The sequence below is a fragment of the Mercenaria mercenaria genome, chromosome 8 (assembly GCF_021730395.1).
Source record: "Mercenaria mercenaria strain notata chromosome 8, MADL_Memer_1, whole genome shotgun sequence".
NCBI classification, from domain to species: Eukaryota; Metazoa; Mollusca; class Bivalvia; order Venerida; family Veneridae; genus Mercenaria; species Mercenaria mercenaria.
This window is the reverse complement of record NC_069368.1, coordinates 78,619,422-78,633,844: the sequence shown is the minus strand read 5'-3', so window position 1 is coordinate 78,633,844 and position 14,423 is coordinate 78,619,422.

Here is a 14,423-nt window from a genome sequence, read left to right as displayed (position 1 = left end):
CACTTGGACTGAGAGCTTGTCTGAACATGTATTTGTAACATTAAATATATGAGAATAGCGCTTTGGGCAGCTAACCAAGCTGGAAGTTTATGAAAGTTAATTCAACGTAATTTGGCACTTGAGATGTTTGTACTGTCGTGCTTCTCGATCTGTCTGTTGCTTTCGACAACACTGTCACATCGCCTCAAACATCATCCCCGATTGATTTCTAATTTGCAGAATTATGGCACAGTTTCTAGCAAGTTTATTGAACAAGATTTGAGTCCTTGATCATTAAACTCGTTTTTTTTTCCAGAGCTTATAGTTTCCATTGTAACATGGACAGTTTGGAATCGGACGGTCATTCTAATCTTGTTTGAAGCAAGTAATTTGTGGCGAGAATGAAACTTTTTCTGATGGGGATCACGACGGGTTGATAACAATTCGCAATTTTTGTCTTGATTTCTGAAGTAACTTTTTGAGGAAATAAAAACAAACTTGTAAGCCAACAGTCATGTTCGCTTTAAGCTATACTGACGACATGTCCAATTATGCTCCGCCTAAGATGATGGAGGGATATATTCAGTTTAAATTCCTCATTGCTGATAAATAGTCTTCCATGGTTTACATAGAGCTATTATAGGTAGATTTCATATAACAAAATATATTGTAAAGAGGTTTCCTTGATACTGACACCATGTGCGCCTCTTGTAAATTTTCATAAGAAACAAAGACAAAAGTCCAACAGGAAAACCACACTCGAAGATCAAAGCGGAACAAACTTCACGTGGAAATTTGGATGTGCTCAACTATATCTTAGCACATGTACACAGTAACATAAACGAATGCAGTAATAGCAAAGAAGTAATAAACATACCTGAAGAAGGACCACGCTAAGGTGCCACCTTTGAACGACCAGTGGTAAAAACATCACTTAGGAGTTTAAACTAGTTTACTGGCGTCACTTTTTAAGCCATACCATGTTCTTATATGACAAGACAGTGTAAATATAATATTACTCCCTGCAAGGTAAATCCCTAACATGAACCATATAACACGCTCATGTAAAGAAATGTAAATCAAAACATATGGAACCATAATCATATGTACTCGATGACTATTAACGCGTAATTCAATCATCAGCCTCATTACATTTCGATAAATTTGTGTATTAACTGTCTGTAAACATTTTTTTTCAACTGAGATATTAACCACACAACTCTATTGAAGTGTAGTCATGAATAAAACACTTACTGTATGGTAATAAAGGTGAATATCCAAGTATACGTACCTCACCGAGGTGACATTCACCTAATTCACTTCGGTCTGTCGGCCTTGATGAAGATAAATAATATCTGTCATGTGTTTACGAATCGGATAGAAATATCCGTCCCGAGGGCACCTGCGCATTGGGCGATAGTGAGGCTTGCGTAAACACATGACTGATTTTTTTTCTTGCATATCGTAAACATGTTAGCATTTTATTCTGGCAGACTTTTTTCTTGCATACCGTATTTTACAAAAGGTAGACATAGTTTCTTTTTAGCACTCTTTCTTATAGTGGAGAATGAACACAAAGCGCGGGAAATTAACGTCCGTAAGCAGAAGTGACGTCATGATGTTTTGCGTTACGCACAATAACAAAATTCCACTTTTATTAGTTTTGTCGTTTGTAGCGTAACGTTATGTTTTTATGGTAAACTAACGTATTTTGAATCGAGAAATATACTATAAGGAACGGAGAGAAACTATCAAGGTACCTGCTTTTTTCGTATTTTTACATAAACAATACTTTATCAGTGCATGAACCACTAGTTGTCATTAACAGCACGAGAGTCATCTGGAATGGGGGGTGCCAGATGGGTTTTGCCGGCATGGGTAAAATCACCGGAAACGCCAGTCCGGTGTGCAAGAACTCATTTGTCAGCTCCATACACTTGGATGTTCGCTTTATTATCATTCATAACTGTTTACAGCACGTTTCCTTTTTAACGGAAAAGGCGGGAAAATGCACGTGCCTTCCACGGTTCTTCAAAAATGACTGCGCGTTTATACAAATCAGTGTTACGTTTTCATGGCAACAGAAATATTTCTGATTTAAATTTAAACTATGGAAGTATGTTAAACTGTCTTTCTTGGAGAGGCTGTCAGAGTGTTTTAAACGTTATCCAAATGAAAATGCGCACTCCAGAGCATGTTTCGAATTTATGACAGTTTTCTTTCCGAGTTTTTATTACCAACCATGTTAAGTTTAATCACCAATTAAGACAGATAATTACGATTTGTTCACATATTCTAGCAAAAACAAAGGCCAACACACTTGTAAGTGCTGGAATGCAAGCAGCAAACAAATACATTTTAAGGGTGGCAACAAAAGTTCTTGTAGGGATCTATAAGTACGTCATGCACACGCTGCTGTCATTGTACATATGTTTATACACTGGAAACGGAATCGAATCGGTTCCGATTTACAGATATTTTTATGAAGTATTATTCCCCATAATAATAATAATTATAATAATAATGATGATGATGATAATAATAATAATAATCATCATGATAATAATATTACGTGAAATTTTACAATATCTTTGAAAAAGAGACCATGATGGTCAGTTTTATTTTTTGATTTGCCAGTAAGTAAAGAAGTTGCATGGTTTTCAGTAAGCTATGTCTATGTCTGCTATGCCTGCTATAATTTCATATGCGTAATGTTGGCCAGTTCACTTGCTGAAAGTCTTGTAAACTTTGAATTTAACTTGTTCGCCGATAGGAACTGATCCTTTTTATCCCAATGTCAGTGACTAACATAAATATATACCTGTTTCATCAACTACAGATTTTGGTTCAAAAAAGGAACCTACACAAGAGGCCAATCATCTGTATGTAGATCTTGCAGACAATTGTTTTGATAGCATTACCCTTTTGTGACAATAAAGTGTTTCAATTTGGTTTACTAAAACCTGTAATGCATAAACTTTCTAACAGCCTCTTACAAATTATCATATTATGCATTTTAACTGTGTTTTTCGACAAAGAAAGATTCGTTGCATGTTGTGAATGCAAAATATATTGAGTTTGATAAATAGGAGGCCATCAATTAAGTGTAAACCACTTTTTGACAGCGCTTGTTTGTGATATCACTATGTTTTGCATAGAAAGAAACAAAGCGTTAATTTACGTTTAAACATCATTAATGCAACAAGTTAAAGCATAGCAAAAGTAACTTCTAGGGCATATTTATATAAATGTTTGTGTATAGGGCGGCTTGACACATAAAGTATGTGCTCTTCACCACTGTATTTATGAGTCGTGCAACATCAAGTTGTAAAAATGAAATGAATGAACTGGCACGCAGAAAAGTGTCATTCAAATATTCCACATGACATTGCAAACACAACCAGCCGTGTCCAACTGTATAAAAACAGTTTGGTTAATTCCGAAAGACACGCATCAACACATCCCGACATGCACCAACAGTAGCCCGATGAACTCCCCGGAAACAATACCAGATAAATTCCCTTGCGAAGAATTAATGGCAAGTTAAGGCCTTTACGCGCGCGCAGCGCTCCTTGCCTATCCGGCCCGAATCCGAAGCAACTCCCAAGCAAAACTGTTCACATGTCTTCTTCAAATGATCATCTTGTAAAATTTTGGTTGCAATGTCTGTTTTAAATATTGATCATCAGTGTGTGGAACCCCAGGATCGGACACAAGGACAAGACCATTCTACCTTATTGACATTCCGTATCTCCACGTTTAAGCGCCATCGGGGGCGTTACATTTTGCACAAAGGGTACCAAAATACAAAAAAAACTATGTTGTTTTCTACTACCTAAAATGTCAAGTCCGCTATTTCCAAAGTATTTACGCTAACATGCATGTATGTTGTTAAATCCTACAACAAAGTAAATCCGTTACCACTTTTCGATGCGTGAATTTGTTGCGCACAATTAGAGGGTCGCAATGAGGTTTGTTTTTCACATATTGCCCATGCATTCGAAGGTAATGACATAATTATGTTAACCTTTGTGATAAATATGATGTTTGGCATGTTTTAAAAAAGCCCTTTTCCATCCTCGGGTTTAGTAATATGTAATCCGCGGAGCGCGTTCAGTCAGAGAGTCGCCTCAATTAGGAAAGAATAATTTTAACGTCAGGGGTTATTTCTAAGGTCACGGAGTTTGGTTGACCAGCTTGTAATTACAACAGCTTTCTAGGTCGGTTGCTCAGTCAAGTGTGACTTACCGATTCAAAGTGTGAGAAGGAACAATAATATCAGAACAGAACAGAACAGAACAGAAGTTTATTTACAGAAAGACTTGAACATTAAACGTTCATCGTCATATATATACATTACAAACATGCATGATTATAGCGGAAGGTTAAAATATATATTTTATGGAAATAATATGAACACAAATATACACATACAATAAATCTGAATACTGATATGTTTTATGTAATTTATTCATTTACTGATATTTTGTTAATTAATTCTATTAATTAAGACGGTTTTTTATAATTTCGTGTAACAGCTCATTCTTAAAAAAATACTTATAATTTAACTCAACATATAATAGGATCTGTTAATAAAAAACATGAGAGGTAAAACAGCATTCTTAAATCCTGTATGATGAGATTAGTCATACATATTGACTTCAATTATATTTTATCTTTGTCAAGCAATCACCGGTGCATAACACATATCAGCAACGCGATTTTCCATAATACATTATTATAGGTCGATATCTTTCAACTTGCGCACCCCTTGACCCTGAATTTTCATTTGTTTAGTTCAGACCTATCGATAGGTAATTTTTTAACGGTAATTTTAATGCACGTGCTTTTCCTGAGATTAAGTAGCATAAAATGATGAGATTTTCAACATAATTATACTTTAATACGTTAAGTATGTAGAAATTTTGATCAACGCGTCTTTTCAAAATAACTGTAATCATAGTTTGAAAATGTTCAACATATCAAAAATTCCCTTTTATCAAAATAGGACGGTCCGTATAACACAGGTCAACGGGGGTAAAGTGCACAAGTTGAAAGTAATCTGCCCATACATTACTAGGTTAAACAATAAATGCATACTTAAGTGCAGAAAGGACGCAAAAATCGACAAGATGGTGCGTTGTTCTCTTTTTGATTTCATATTTATTTTATCCGTATATATGGACAATATGTTGGTTGCTCTGATTTCATTTTTCATATTCGCCTTACCAGAGTTGAAATGCAATTATAAATGACCCTTATTGCAGTTAAATAGTAACTGTAATCATAATTTCAGTAATGAGAGGCTTGAGTAATTCTTACCGAAATAGAAAATGCAAGAATTACTACCGACCATCAACATGGAGACACGTAAAATGAACTCCCACATACGACAAACATTACCGAAACGAAATTCAAGGTTTGTCATAGGCTTAAGTATTAACATATTTAGCTAGTTACGTGTCCAGATCATATTTGTATACTATCAGGCTGTATTTGTATACTGTCATGTTGTAGAGAGTTTGTCTCAATATCAATGGTTGTCCTTTCCGCAAGATTGCACTTGCAATCTGACGTGATTTATAAAATACATAAAAAGCATTAATATAATGTTATCATTCGAACTAATGTTTTAGAATTCAAAATGAAAAAAAGAACATACAATTATAATAGTTAAAATTAACTTTTCTACAGTAAAGATCAAAATTGAATCGATGCAAGTATGATTTTCCTGGATTCAGTGATATTTTAGATAAAGATGAGGAACTGTATTTTAATCGGAAGGCGAATTACAATTAAACGGAATCGGATCTTTTTGGCTCTTCTATTTATATTTTGAAAAGATTGATATCCTGACATATTGTTTTTTTTTTTAATTTTCGGATAATCATGGAATGTAAACCACTTATTGTTGTGGCTTATTTTTTCGTTTATATGGGTATAAACCAAATTGGGACTTCTTACAAATCATCCAAAAATCGCATGCTCATGGATTTGAGACACGATGCATATTTCGTGAATGCAATGACGAGACAGTTGGGGATTTCATGACGATTAATCGTTTAATCCCGCTCTAGGGACAGAATGGCTTGATTATTGTCCGCAATTCTGCTTTGATGTGCCCGTAATGGTAATCTGATTCCTGCAAAGTCATTAAATACACACATTTACCATTCCGTAAGTTTTCATTTATATATTTTTACATTAAGCATATTATGCCTTCATGTGATTTCTTTTACATATGTAAGGTGGTAAGGGGAAATATCTTTTGTTTTGCTATAAAGGAACATTGTCCATATTAAGCTTTTATTATTGTTTTGGTTATAGTTGGTGTTTGTTTTGTTTGGAGAAGTTATTTAAGGTACAACGCGACACTTTGCGAACTTTCGAGTAGCGTCTTGAAATTTTGCATGTGTAAAATTGACCATATTTCAAACAAGATGCATTTTTTTATACCAATAGAGCCGACCAGTTTTTATACACGAGACGTCAAAGTTGACCACTAAAGCCCGTTTTTGAAACTGACGTTGCCGCGTATCCTTGGCAACTTTAACGGGTACTGCAACGGCACCAGCCAACAAATTTTCTTAAATTATACATTATTCGACGGGAATTAGTTTTTCCTTTATGGTGATGTAAAAATCATTGTTTTACACCGACAAATATTTGAAAAATGGAAAGAAAGTCGCCGTTTTTTACTAAAAATTGACGTTCAGTTTCGCAGCATTTTTCGGCTTTAAATCAGCATATTACAAAATCCCTGAATTAAATTTTTGATTGTTTTCAATAAACGGTCTTTAAAATGTATACCGAGTCCAACAGACAAATAAAACTGGGGGGTCACCGACTTAGTTTTTTTGGTACATGTGATTTTATTTCCACCACCCCCATGCGAAAAATGTCGTCGCCGCATATCCTTGTCAACACTGTTACGGGTACTGTGACGACACCAGCAAACAAATTTTCTTAAATTATACATTATTCGACGGGAATTAGTATTTTCTTTATGCTGATGTAAAAATCATTGTTTTACACCGACAAATATTTGAAAAATGGAAAGAAAGTCGCCGTTTTTGACTAAAAATTGACGTTCAGTTTCGCAGCATTTTTCGGCTTTAAATCAGCATATTACAAAATCCCTGAATTAAATTTTTGATTTTTTCAATAAACGGTGTTTAAAATATATACCGAATCCAAATGACAAATAAAACTGGAGGGTCACCGACTTAGTTTTTTCGGTACATGTGATTTTATTTCCCCCACCCCCATGCGTAAATTTTGTCCCATAATTCGACGTCTCAGGTACGTTTGAGACATCATGATTTGGCCATTGTATTTAGCTTATCAGCTGCACCATTCAGTGTTTTACTGGTTCTGAAAGAACTTTATACAAAACAAAAACAAACATTTTGTTCCATGGCAAGACGTTTATATATTAACAATGATGAAAACGTATTAAAAAGTGAAATCTTAGTACATTTCAATATGTTATATAACGTGCCACTGGTGCACAAAAAAAAAAAAAAAATGAAGAAAATCCGAAGCGTTTGGTATCTTTAAATGCGTCAAGTGGACACAATTTGCTATAAGTAAGGAGGAATGTATCTAATAAATTCAGAAGTTACTGGGTTCCGTTTCGACATTTTGTTTAATTTAAAATCCAGCATATTCCTCATATAATGCGTATTTTACATTTTTGATATTTCTGTAACTTTTTTCTCCGCAAACCTTAGACGTTCATTTTTGATGAACCGTGATTTCTCGTCCGTCGGACTGTTTTCATAAATCGTTCTGTTCAGTCAACAAATATCTGCATTTAAAATGGTATATAATTTGTGGTGATCACTTAACCTTAGACCCGATATTTACGTTAAAGTTACGTCAGAGCGCCAAATATGACGTTGAGTTTTGAATAAAAAATATATGCTTTAATCTTGTCTAATGTAAAACCCAAACAATATAATTTGACTTAAAAGTAATATGGTGATGAATACTTTATTTAATTCCAATGAGTATTTGTTTCTGTAAATCTTCATTTTAAGGTAAACTCTACTTTTAGATCAAAATATCCTTTAAAACTCGGTTACCGTTGGCGAAATCATTGTGCTGAATAATATAACTCTACCCCTACCCCAGATACAAATACGTAATTAAACGGGTTCTCGTATGTCTTGTGATCAATTTTTAACCTAATTTAAGAAGAATTTAGTCAACAGAGTCCTTTACAACTTTGCAAGAATTTCTTGAATTTCCTCTTAAGTTCATGATTATACATAATTGATACACACGTCATTGCAAACATTTACAAAAATAATAAGAAAAAATAAAAGCCCTAATATCGTTGGAATAAACATCACAAATTTATTTAACTTTATTATAAATTTTACGTTTTGAAAATATTTCGATTGTTTTGAGAGTAGTTAGACACCCCGATTTCAAATAAAGTGCAGCCACGGGGAAACAGAATTTATATTCATTGTACGGAGGCTGTTGTTCTGAAAAGGTTAATTTATTAACAACGCTAGACAGAAACACTATCCGTTACAAAGAGGTTTTAGCTCTCCAGAGATGTGTTTAAAGAAAGGTTATCCTTGTATTCATAGACACATAATAGAAACATATTCCATATATAATATTTTTCCTAATATTAGAGACCTATCGGACATAACAAGTACGAGTACATACTCTGCTAAAAATGATAAATATTCCATAAAATAAAAAAATGAGGAAACTGTTTGTTTTAGGTTTAGCGCTGTTTTCTGTTACGATAAGCGGTTAACCTAACCAGTGTTCCTCAACAAGTAACTTTCAACTTCACCACATAAAATCGGAGGTGGAGGACAAATGATTTCGGACAAATACCTTCTACCAAATTGTCACGCCCTAACCAGGAATCGGAAAAGCGATTCATAGAACTGAGCTAAGCGGATGGGGTAAAAGAAAGAAACACAGAAAATAGTGGTTGTGATGGAAACTCGCTGTAACTCATCAGCGGTTAAACATGTATAATTCTATGTTGTAATTATCTATATGAGCGACTTAAGAATCGTTACATTGTACATAGGACCGACGGCTCAAACTTGCTGGTCTTGGTTTCGTATTTACGAGATATTAGGATTTGTACCATTATATGTATATGTGTAAGATTTTATAATTTATTTATTTTTATTTTAATAAGCGTCTGAGATTTCAACATTCAGAATGTAACAATTTTCAAACAATTTAGCAGTTCACTCATCAGAATTTTATAAAGCTACGCTTATGCGTTAATGTAACTTTAGGATAGTATTCAAGGCGATACCTCTTATTGAGCCGTGCCACGGGAAAACCAACATAGTGCATTTACGACCAGCATATATGACATTGGGATGTGCGGGCGTGCGTGCGTGTGTGCTTATGGAGGAAAAGGGATAATATCAAGAAAAACTTTACTCTCGTGGAGGGCAAACTTAAAACTATATGAAACTGCTGTACAATTCTGATCTATGATATTTTACAATAATTATGCTTTAACTTTTGTTTCAAAAGTGAAATCTCCGAACTATCTACACAATTGCATATGTATTAATTCTTCATTTTAGCAGTGTATTACAACGGAAAACTTGTTAATTTGGTACTTTGAATAAGAAAAAAGATTTTAAAAAATCATTATTATATAGAAAATATATTAAAAGCGATTTTCAAAATGACTGAATTATGATGTCTCGAACGTATCTGCAGACGTCGAATTATGGTACAAAATTTATGCATGGGGTGGGGGAAATAAAATCACATGCACCGAAAAATCTAAGTCGGTGACCCTCCAGTTTTATTTGTCATTTGGACTTGGTATACATTTTAAACACTGTTTATTAAAAAAAAAACAAAAATTTAATTCAGGGATTTTGTAATATGCTGATTTAAAGCCGAAAAATGCTGCGAAACTGAACGTCAATTTTTAGTCAAAAACGGCGATTTTCTTTTCATTTTTCAAATATTTGTCGGTGTAAAACAATGATTATTACATCACCATAAAGGAAAAACCAATTCCCGTCGAATAATGTATAATTTAAGAAAATTTGTTGGCTGGTGCAGTTGCAGTACCCGTAAAAGTTGCCAAGGATACGCGGCAACGTCAGTTTCAAAAACGGGCTTTGGTGGTCAACTTTGACGTCTCGTGTACAAAAACTGGTCGGCTCTATTGGTATAAAATAAACTGCATCTTGTTTGAAATATGGTCAACTTTACACATGCAAAATTTCAAGACGCTACTCGAAAGTTCGCAAAGTGTCGCGTTCTACCTTAATAACTGTAATAACGTTAGAAAGTAAATTGATCAGAGCGAAACTCATCTTTATATTTTAATAAGAAATGATTTATGTTTGCAGATATTCCATCCAAAGAAAGATAAATGTAAATACTAGGATGAATAAAAAGGCTCAATAATTATTTCCCTTCGTCAAATATAGATTCAAGATTCAAGATTCTTTATTAAGTAACGTAAACATATAAACGTTTCTTGTTACATGATACAATAATTTGTTAAATGTAACATACAAACATGACAAATATGTACAAGGACACGGAAAACTACATACAACAACATCTATATTATTTCTAGATATAAACATGTACATGAGGAAGGACTACGGACATCACATCTATTATCATATGAAAAGGAACAACAGTACAATATAATCCTAAGATTACATGCTATTATGGCTTATAATGATAAAAGTGGGGCATATAAATGATGGTTAGGGAAAATTGGCAGTAAATACATGTCTAATTATGACTATTTATTATACCTTGTCTAATTGTAAATGCTTCATTTATAAACTTACATAGTTTAAATACAACTTCGTAATTTACAGACTGCATTAGTTCTAGAAATTTTACAACACTTGGTCTACAATTTCAAACATAATGTCTACTAATATAACGTCTACGGATTTGGTCATGCGCTGAACATATACAAATAAAATGGTACTCGTCTTCAAGATCACCAGAGTTGCATATCATACAATATCGTTGATTATGTTCAATTCTATCATTACCATAACGACCAGTTTCAATACGTAGTTGGTGCGATGATAGTCTTAACTTTGTAAATGGTATTCGTAGCTTAAGTGGTATTTTATCCAAATAGTATTCACGGTTAAAAGATGTTTTAAACAATTTATAAGTGCATAAACTTGGACTTACAGATACTGTGGTAAACCATGCCTGCACAAACTGGTCAATAAGTCTTTGCTTAAATAATGCTGGAAATGTATTAGCATTAACAATGTCAGGATTTATCCATACATTTGAAAAACCACTGTTATCTAACAACGATTTTACTTTAGTTGCCCAATTATTTTTGCCTCTTTGGCAATCACTCAACATGGATTCATATAATTTGCTTACAATAACATTATCACAGTTAACAATCTTCAACCAGTATTTTATGATCTTTACGTATCTACTAATATACAATGGATATCGGCATAACTCGCCGTAGACAGCCATACTGCTAGTTGTCTGTTTAACATAGAGTAAAGACTTACAGAATTTCAAATGAATTCTCTCGATTTCTTTACTTTTACTGAAACCCCAAATTTCACTTGCATAATTCAATACAGAACAAACAAAGGCATCAAACAATTGACATAGTGTACTAGGTTTTAATTGCATACCACGTGTATTAACAAGCAATGTGTTTAGTGCTTTTAAACCTTTTCCAGCTAATGTTTCCTGATTTAGAATAAAACTTCCAGTGTAATTGAATACAGTGCCAAGATAATTGAAATTATCTACAGTTTCTAATTGAACATTATTATAAGTCCATGTTTCGTCATTTTTAAGAGGGCCACGTTTTCTGAATACAACAATTTTACTCTTATCTGGATTTACTTCTAACCCCAAGTATTACAATAATTATGAAGAAGATCAAGGCTATTCTGCAAGTCGGAGGGGTTTTTACTAACAATCACCATGTCGTCTGCAAATAACATAAGTATAAACGAAATTTCATCTAAACTTATACCAGAGTTAACATCGTCAAGGAGAAATAACTCTAAATCTTCTAAGAATAATGAAAAAAGTAAAGGGGACATTACCTCCCCTTGTTTCAATCCAATAGAGCATTCAAAATAATCTGAATATGTTTTGCAACCTCTCACACGAACTTTAACTTTAGAATACATATCATGTATAATCCTCAGTGTTTTTCCTCGAACACCAAGATTAAAAAGCTTAAACCAGAGGCCATTACGATATACACTGTCAAAAGCCTTTTTAAAGTCAATAAAAGCACATGCTAACCTTCCATTTTCATTTAAAATTTTGCTAACAATTGCATTTAATACAAATATTGCATCAATGGTCGAACGACCTTTTCGAAAGCCAAATTGGGCATCACTAACAACGTTATTACATTCAACCCAATCTGTAATCCTTTTATTTAGAACACCGGTAAATATTTTTGAGAAGCAGCTTACTAGTGTAATGCCTCTATAATTCTTAACATCACTAGGGTCATTTTTCTTGAATAAAGGCACAATAATACCGTTCATCCACTGATCCGGAAAAAAATCCGTTATTTAAAATACCGTTAAAAATATCAACTAGATGTGACAGTAATATGTCAGAAGCTTCAATAAAATATTCACTCAACAGCTGATCACCAGCAAATGACTTATTTTTCTTCAGATTACGTATAACATATTCAATTTCTTGCACAGTAATTGGGGAATCTAATTCCTCAAAAATACAATCTTCGCTGTCAAAATTATGATTGCTGCAAAAATGTTCAACATCATCATTTGATACATTTGGGAAATCATCATCCAGTTTTGAAAAATAATCGTAAAACTCCTGAGTACTAATGCCGCTATTACCAGACATATTCTTCTTCTTAGAAAAATATTTCCAGAAATCTTTAGGTTTACAATGGCGCAGGCGCTCTACTTCTTTCATTTTATTAACTTTGTACCGCCTTTTCTTTATTTTGACGATACGTTTATAAACAGATTTACTATTACACATTTCAACTCTATTTTCATCACTTTTACACAAATTAAATTTATTTACAGAGTTTATATATCTATTTTTAGCAATAGAACATACGTCGTCAAACCATTCTGCTTTTTTACAGAATATATTTTTAACACAGGGTTTATCATATACGATATCATGTTTGTAAAACAACGGTTCTGCAACATTTTTTATAACTTTTGTGAAATTTTCTATACAGTTATTCATTTCTGATTTACTACCGAAATCAACATTGCTAGTTACATTATTCAGTGTAGGTAACATGGAAATAAGACCTCGTCTAAAATCATCACGCAGGTCATTGTTCCATTTTATGCTAGTTCGCTCGTACTGACCATCGCTACTGTCACGGAGAGCCCTGCATGATAAGTGAAAACTGATAGGAACATGATCCGACCACTCATTAAATGATTCGACCGAAAAAGATCGAACTTTACTAAAGTTATGCTCGTGCAACAGCAGATAGTCAATAACGCTCGAACCAGTACTACAAGCATATGTATAACAACCTTTATTAAAATCATTTCCAAGTCTACCATTAGCAATTCGTAAAGAATTCGATTTACATAGGTCAAGCAGTTTAATACCAAAATTATTATGTACAGAGTCCATTGAAATACAATCGATAGGCTCGTCTGGACAGTATTCATCATTATCAATGAAACTAACGGGACGGTCATACACGACATAATCCTTTCGGTCCCCATTTCCAACCCTCGCATTCCAATCACCTGTCAAAAATATACTACCACGTGATTCATACAAATGTACATCATTTTGTAAGATATCAAAAAGGTCATCATTAATACAGTTATAAGCCGGTGATCCATCGACCCACATATAAACACCTGCAATGTATATGTCATCAGAGATATAAAAGAATGATTTGTCCAAATGTAGCCAGGTAATCGTGTCAAAATGATTCCTTACAATTTTAACACCCTTGCTGATACTATTTTTAATATATACTACCACTCCGCCGCTGCATCGTTTCGCTCTACGGTTTTGAAATTTGCGATAAAAATTATAGCAATTATAACCATCAATTGAAAAGTCAGAATTTTTACTTCCCCACGATTCATACAAAAATATAATGTCATATTTCGAAAGTTTATTAATAAAATCAATGTCTTCTAATTTAGATTTGTTAAGCCCATGAACATTCCATGACAAGATAGAAAGTCCAGCCTCGTCGCATCGCTACCCCTTAGCGCCGACTGATGGTCCGTCTGGAAGCTTGCCATCCCGAACCGGAACTCCGTCAACATACAGGGTGTCGTAGGCTAGCCACGACTTCCGGCCCTGCTTCTTAGCAGCCTTTAAAGAGGGAATGAGAGCTCTTCTGCGCGCAGATATTTCTGGCGGAAACTGCTCGTGCAGGAAGAGGTCAGTTTTATCTAGCTCAACGCGCTGACGACGTACCATTT